Here is a 5,881-nt window from a genome sequence, read left to right as displayed (position 1 = left end):
GCAACTAGTCACTCACTTCCGCACTACAAGCCCCAAAATGCACTGGATTGCAGAACGCAGGCAAAGAGGATCCTGGGAAATATAGTCTCCGAAGGGGAGATCAACGTGTCTTAAAGACAGTGGCTGTTATTGTTATTGTTATTAATTAACGTTTTAATAATAATGGAAACCCAGGTGGCATACTGTTTAAGAGCTAGGGTTGCTAACCAAAAGGTTGGTTGTTCGACTCCACGAGGTGCTCCTTGGAAACCCTGTGGGGCAGTTCTACTCTGTTCTATAGGGTCGCCATGAGTCGGAATGGACTAAATGGCAATTTTTTTTTTTTTAAATAATAACAGTTATCATTTATTGAATTCTTATTTTGTGCTAAAACTTATGGAGCCCTTTAAGTATATTATCTCGTTTTTTTCAACCACCTGTAGTAGAGCTCAAAATCACTTCTGACACTAAATATATCAAAGAGCTAAAAATTACAAAATTTGTTTCAAATTAAAAGCAAGAGAGTTTTTATTTAGGATAAGTGCAGCTATGGCCATAGAGCAGCCATAGCTGGGGGGAAACACTAAGCAAGGTGTTAAATGCTCTCACAAAATTTTGCTGAAGTGGCATCTAAGATGTATCAATTGGTCTCAACCCACATGGAGCAAAGGAAAATGAAGAACACCAAGGAAACAAGGTACTTACGAGCCCAAGAGACAGAAAGGGCCACATAAACCAGAGACTACATCAGCCTGAGACCAGAAGAACTAGATGGTGCCCGGCCACAACCAATGACTGTCCTGACAGGGAACACAACAGAGAAGCCCTGAGGGAGCAGGAGAGCAGTGGGATGCAGACCCCAAATTCTCATTAAAAGACCAGACTTAATGGTCTGACTGAGACTAGAAGGGCACTGGAGGTCATGGTCCCCAGACCTTCTGTTAGCCCAAGACAGGAACCATTCCCAAAGCCAACTCTTCAGACAGGGATTGGACTGGACTATGGAAGAGAAAATGATACTGGTGAAGAGCAAGCTTCTTGGATCAAGTAGACACATGAGACTATGTGGGCATCTCTTGTCTGGAGGGGAGATGAGAGGGCAGAGGGAGTCAGAAGCTGGTCGAATGGACACGAAAAGAGAGTGTGGAGGGTCGGAGTGTGCTGTCTCTTTAGGGGGAGAGCAACTAGGAGTACATAGCAAGGTGTATATAAATTTTTGTATGAGAGACTGATTTGTAAACTTTCACTTAGAGCATAAAAATTTTTTTTTGCTGAAGATCATTCAAAAGCAGCTGCAGCAGTACGTCAGCAACAAACTGCCGGAAGTTCAAGCTGAATTCAGAAGAGGACATGGAACCAGGGATATCATTGCTGATGTCAGATGAATCTTGGCTGAAAGCAAAAAGATGTCTACCTGTGTTTTATTGACTATACAAAGGCAACTGTGTGGATGATAAGAAATTATGGATAACATTGCAAAGAATGGGAATTCCAGAACACTTAACTGTGCTCGTGAGAAACCAGTACATAGACCAAGAGGCAGTTCTTTGAATAGAACAAGGTCGCACTGCAAGGTTTAAAGTCAGGAAAGGTATATGTCAGGGTTGTATCCCTTCACCATACTTATTCAATCTGTATGCTCAGCAAATAATCTGAGAAGCTGGATTATGTGAAGAAGAGCACGGCATCAGGATTGGAGGAAGACTCATTAACAACCTGCGATATGCAGATGACACCATCTTATTGGTGAAAGTGAAGAGGTCTTGAAGTACTTTCTGCTGAAGATCAAAGACTAACATCCATGGAAGCAGCAGTCAGGAAATCAAAGGACGTATCGTCTTGGGCAAATCTGCTGCAAAAAAAAAACAGAACCCTTTAAAGTGTTAAAAAGTAAAGATGTCACTTTGAGGACTAAGGTCCTGACCCAAGCCACAATATTTCCAGTCACCTCATATGCATGTGAAAGCTGGATAATGAATAAGGAAGACTGAAGAAGAATTGATGTCTTTGAATTTTGGTGTTGGCAAGGAATACTGAATATACTATGGACTGCCAGTAGAACGAACAAGTCTGTCTTGGAAGTAGAGCCATAGTACTCCTTAGAAGCAAGGATGACCAGATTTCATCTCACAGACCTGTTATCAGGATGCTCCAGTCCCTGGAGAATAACATCATACTTGGTAAAGTAGAGGGTCAGTGAAAAAGAGGAATACCCTCAAGGAGCTGGACTGACACAGTAGCTGTAACAACGGGCTCAAGCATAAAAACAATTGTAAGGATGGTGCAGGACCAGGCAGTGTTTTCTTTTGTTATACACAGGGTCGCTGTAAGTGGAAACCAAATCAACAGCACCTAACAACAATAAGTGCTCTCAAGGAGCAGGATTTTTACACTGCCTTTTATACAGGATTGGTTGACATTTTGAAAGTAATTACAGGATATGACTAATGTTGTAAAATAGTTAGAAAATGATGACAAACCCTGGTCATAACACTTTTGCATATGATTACTCACAGGAACACATTCCGTATATGAGAACATCTTCCCAGGAATGGTCTTAGCACAATTTTAAGTAAAACATGGTCTTACATATGTACTTTGAGAATAAAACCATTTTAAGCAAAGCGTGGTTTTATTGTGTACTTTTTGAGAACAAAAACAATCTTAAGCAAAACATATATCTCCTGGAACATTTTTTCCTGGCTTAGGCATAATCATATTTTGCTAAACTCCTTTCTGTTATTTGTGAAGCTAGTACAAAGATTAATTTTAAACAAATAAATAAAAAGAGGAGCAGAAATAAAGTGGAGTTTTGGCCTACTCCTTTGTCAGCTTCTTCAGTAATGCTAAACATCTTAAAATTTTGAGTGCTCTTTGTAAGTCCCTCCATCTGATCATGAATCTCTGGAGATTCCTTGACCACCGTTTTAAGAGTGTTTTCTTCTGGCTGGGCTCTTTGATGTGTTCATTTTAGATGGCTGCTTGCTGTTTGGGAGGAGCCCTGATGGCACAGTGGTTAAGCGCTGGGCTGCTAACCGAAAGGTCAGCGATTCAAACCCACAAGCTGCTCCATGGGTGAAAGATGTGGCAGTCTGCTTCCATAAAGATTACAGCCTTAGAAACACTATTGGACAGTACTACCCTGTCCTATACGGTCTCTGTGAGTCAGAATCAACTCAAAGACAATGAATCGTTCTATGGGCTTGCCATGTGAAAACTTTTAAGATCCCAGGCACTACTTACTAAAAAGTGGTAGCCAGGCACTATTTAGTTATCTAAATCCTTGCATTGTCAGGGAAACAATAGTTTGATCACAAAATGTTAGGAAAACAATTCATATGAAATTTGATTAGTCTAAACATCGTTACAATACTTCTTTTGTGACAAGTAAGGATGTTTAAATCATTTGACAAATGAGTTTTCTCTTTAAGCATCAGAAGAAATGGTTGAACAGAAGAAAAAGGGCTAAAATGGGTTTGCATATTAAACAGAATTATTAACAAGGTTACAGGTATAAAATAAGGTTACTAGCATAAGAATTGCTACAATCACCAAGCAAAGTCTACAAATTTCAGTAACTTGCATGAAGTCTTGTTTTGCTATCCTGGGATGTGCTGTTTATCTCTACAGTTGTCTGCTTCTGTTATAAGGGTGTTTGAATTTTAGCTGAAGTTCTTCAGTAAGCCGAACAGTCCAGGAAGATGCTTTTGATCTTTTTAAGTTGGGATAGATGGATTCAGGGTACGACTTCTTTTGATTTTGCTGCACACGGGTTGGTGAGAAGGACTAAATAGAGTCCCTTCCAACGAGCTTCTACTGAGTCTTTTAACTGATGTCTTTTCTAATACATATATTCACTGGGGACAATAAGGTAGAGGGTGTTATGCGCCTGTCCATCAAAAGCTTTTTTTAACCTGTGAAAGATATTTCTGTCTAGAAAGGACTTTAAGATGTTTTCTTTCGTTATAATGGGGACAAACAGGGTAATGGGAAGCAACATCACAGCAGCCTTGAAAAAAAAATTTCCTCTACTAACATTTTAATCATTTTATCTTGTCCTATGTGGGAACCTCCATGTAAGGCTCAGATTATAGGAACATGCAAAAAGTTAGGTAAAATGGTTTTCTTGTTTCTGCTGTCTGACTAAGGTGCTAAGATATAAAAAATTTATATAAAGGGGCAGCTAATAGAATCATTTGACATCTAGAGTCTACAACGCATGAACGTGTTTCTCTATAAATATTCAAGTATCAACAAGAAAGCTTAAAATATGCCTATATCTTGATACAGTAGAATGGGATAGTGCATTAAAAATATTTTAAATATATTCTCATTTCTATGACTTGTTTTATCTCTAGTAATCACATTGCTCATGGTTATTTTGAATTGAATATTATAAGCATCTGAAGTTGCTGTGGTACAGTAAACTTTATTAATCTTTGATTTTATATCTTAGATATTCCTTTCATTTTCTGAGGCAGAATCTGAGTTGATTTTCATACACTATTAAACCTTGTAATTTTAAATTAGATTTGTAGTCTGCTCTACTGCTTTCTATGATCTTATTATTTTCATGGCTTTTTCTTCAATTCTTTAAATTTTTTCTTTTACTCTTATTTTAGCTACATTTCATCTTTTCTTCACTTACACAGATCTTCAACTATTTACACAGATTTTCACCTACTTACACAGACCAATAAACACAACATTTATTATTGTCTTTTTCTCATTCATTCCCTTCTTAATCTTTCTCCTTCTTTCCGAATTGTTTTTCATGGAGTCTCTCTTCCTCAAGTTTGTATCTCAAGCCGTTTACAACTAACTATACACCTTTAGGAGCCTTGGTGGTGCAGTGTTCAAGATATTGGCTGCTAATTAAAAGGTTGGCAGTTCAAATCTACCAGCCACTCCTTGGAAACCTAGGGGCAGTTCTACTCTGTCCCATAGGGCTGCTATGAGTCAGAATTGACTCGGTGGCAATGGGTTATATATAATTTTTAGTTTTTATTATTTTTCATATTCTGGCATACTAGACATTCTATTTTGAGACAAAACTATTTTCAGTTTCTCTCTAAAAAAAACTTACCACTTTGTTTTGTAATTTTTATTGTGCTTTAAGTGAAACTTTACAAATCAAGTCAGTCTCTCACACAAAAACTTATGTACACCTCGCTACATACTCCCAATTACTCTCCCCCTAATAAGACAGACCGCTCCCTCCCTCCATTCTTTCTTTTCTTGTCCATTTCGCCAGCTTCTAACCACTTCTATCCTCTCATCTACCCTTCAGGCAGGAGATCCCAACATAGTCTCAAGTGTCCACCTAATCCAAGAAGCTCACTCCTCACCAGCATCCCTCTCCAACCCATTGTCCAGTCCAATCCATGTCTGAAGAGTTGGCTTTGGGAACGGTTCCTGTCCTCGGCCAACAAAAGGTCTGGGAGCCATGACCACCGGGGTCCTTCTAGTCTCAGTCAGACCATTAAGTCTGGTCTTTTTATGAGAATTTGGGGTCTGCATCCTACAACTCTTCTGCTCCCTCAGGGCTTCTCTTTTGTGTTCCCTGTCAGGGCAGTCATCAGTTATAGCCGGGCACCATCTAGTTCTTCTGGTCTCACGATGATATAGTCTCTGGTTCAGGTGGCCCCTTCTGTCTCTTGGGCTCATAATTACCTTGTGTCTTCGTTCTCCTTTGATCCAGATGGGTTGAGACTCATTGATGCATCTTAGATGGCTGCTTGCTGGCATTTAAGACCCCAGATGCCACTCTTCAAAGTGGGATGCAGAATGTTTTCTTAATACATTTTATTATGCCAATTGACTTATGTGTCCCCTGAAATAATGAAATAATGGTCCCCAAACCCTGCCCCTGCTACACTGGCCCTCAGGAAACTTCTTTGCT

The sequence above is a fragment of the Elephas maximus genome, chromosome 25, assembly GCF_024166365.1.
Source record: "Elephas maximus indicus isolate mEleMax1 chromosome 25, mEleMax1 primary haplotype, whole genome shotgun sequence".
In the NCBI taxonomy this organism is placed as follows: Eukaryota; Metazoa; Chordata; class Mammalia; order Proboscidea; family Elephantidae; genus Elephas; species Elephas maximus.
This window is presented reverse-complemented; position numbering follows the sequence as displayed.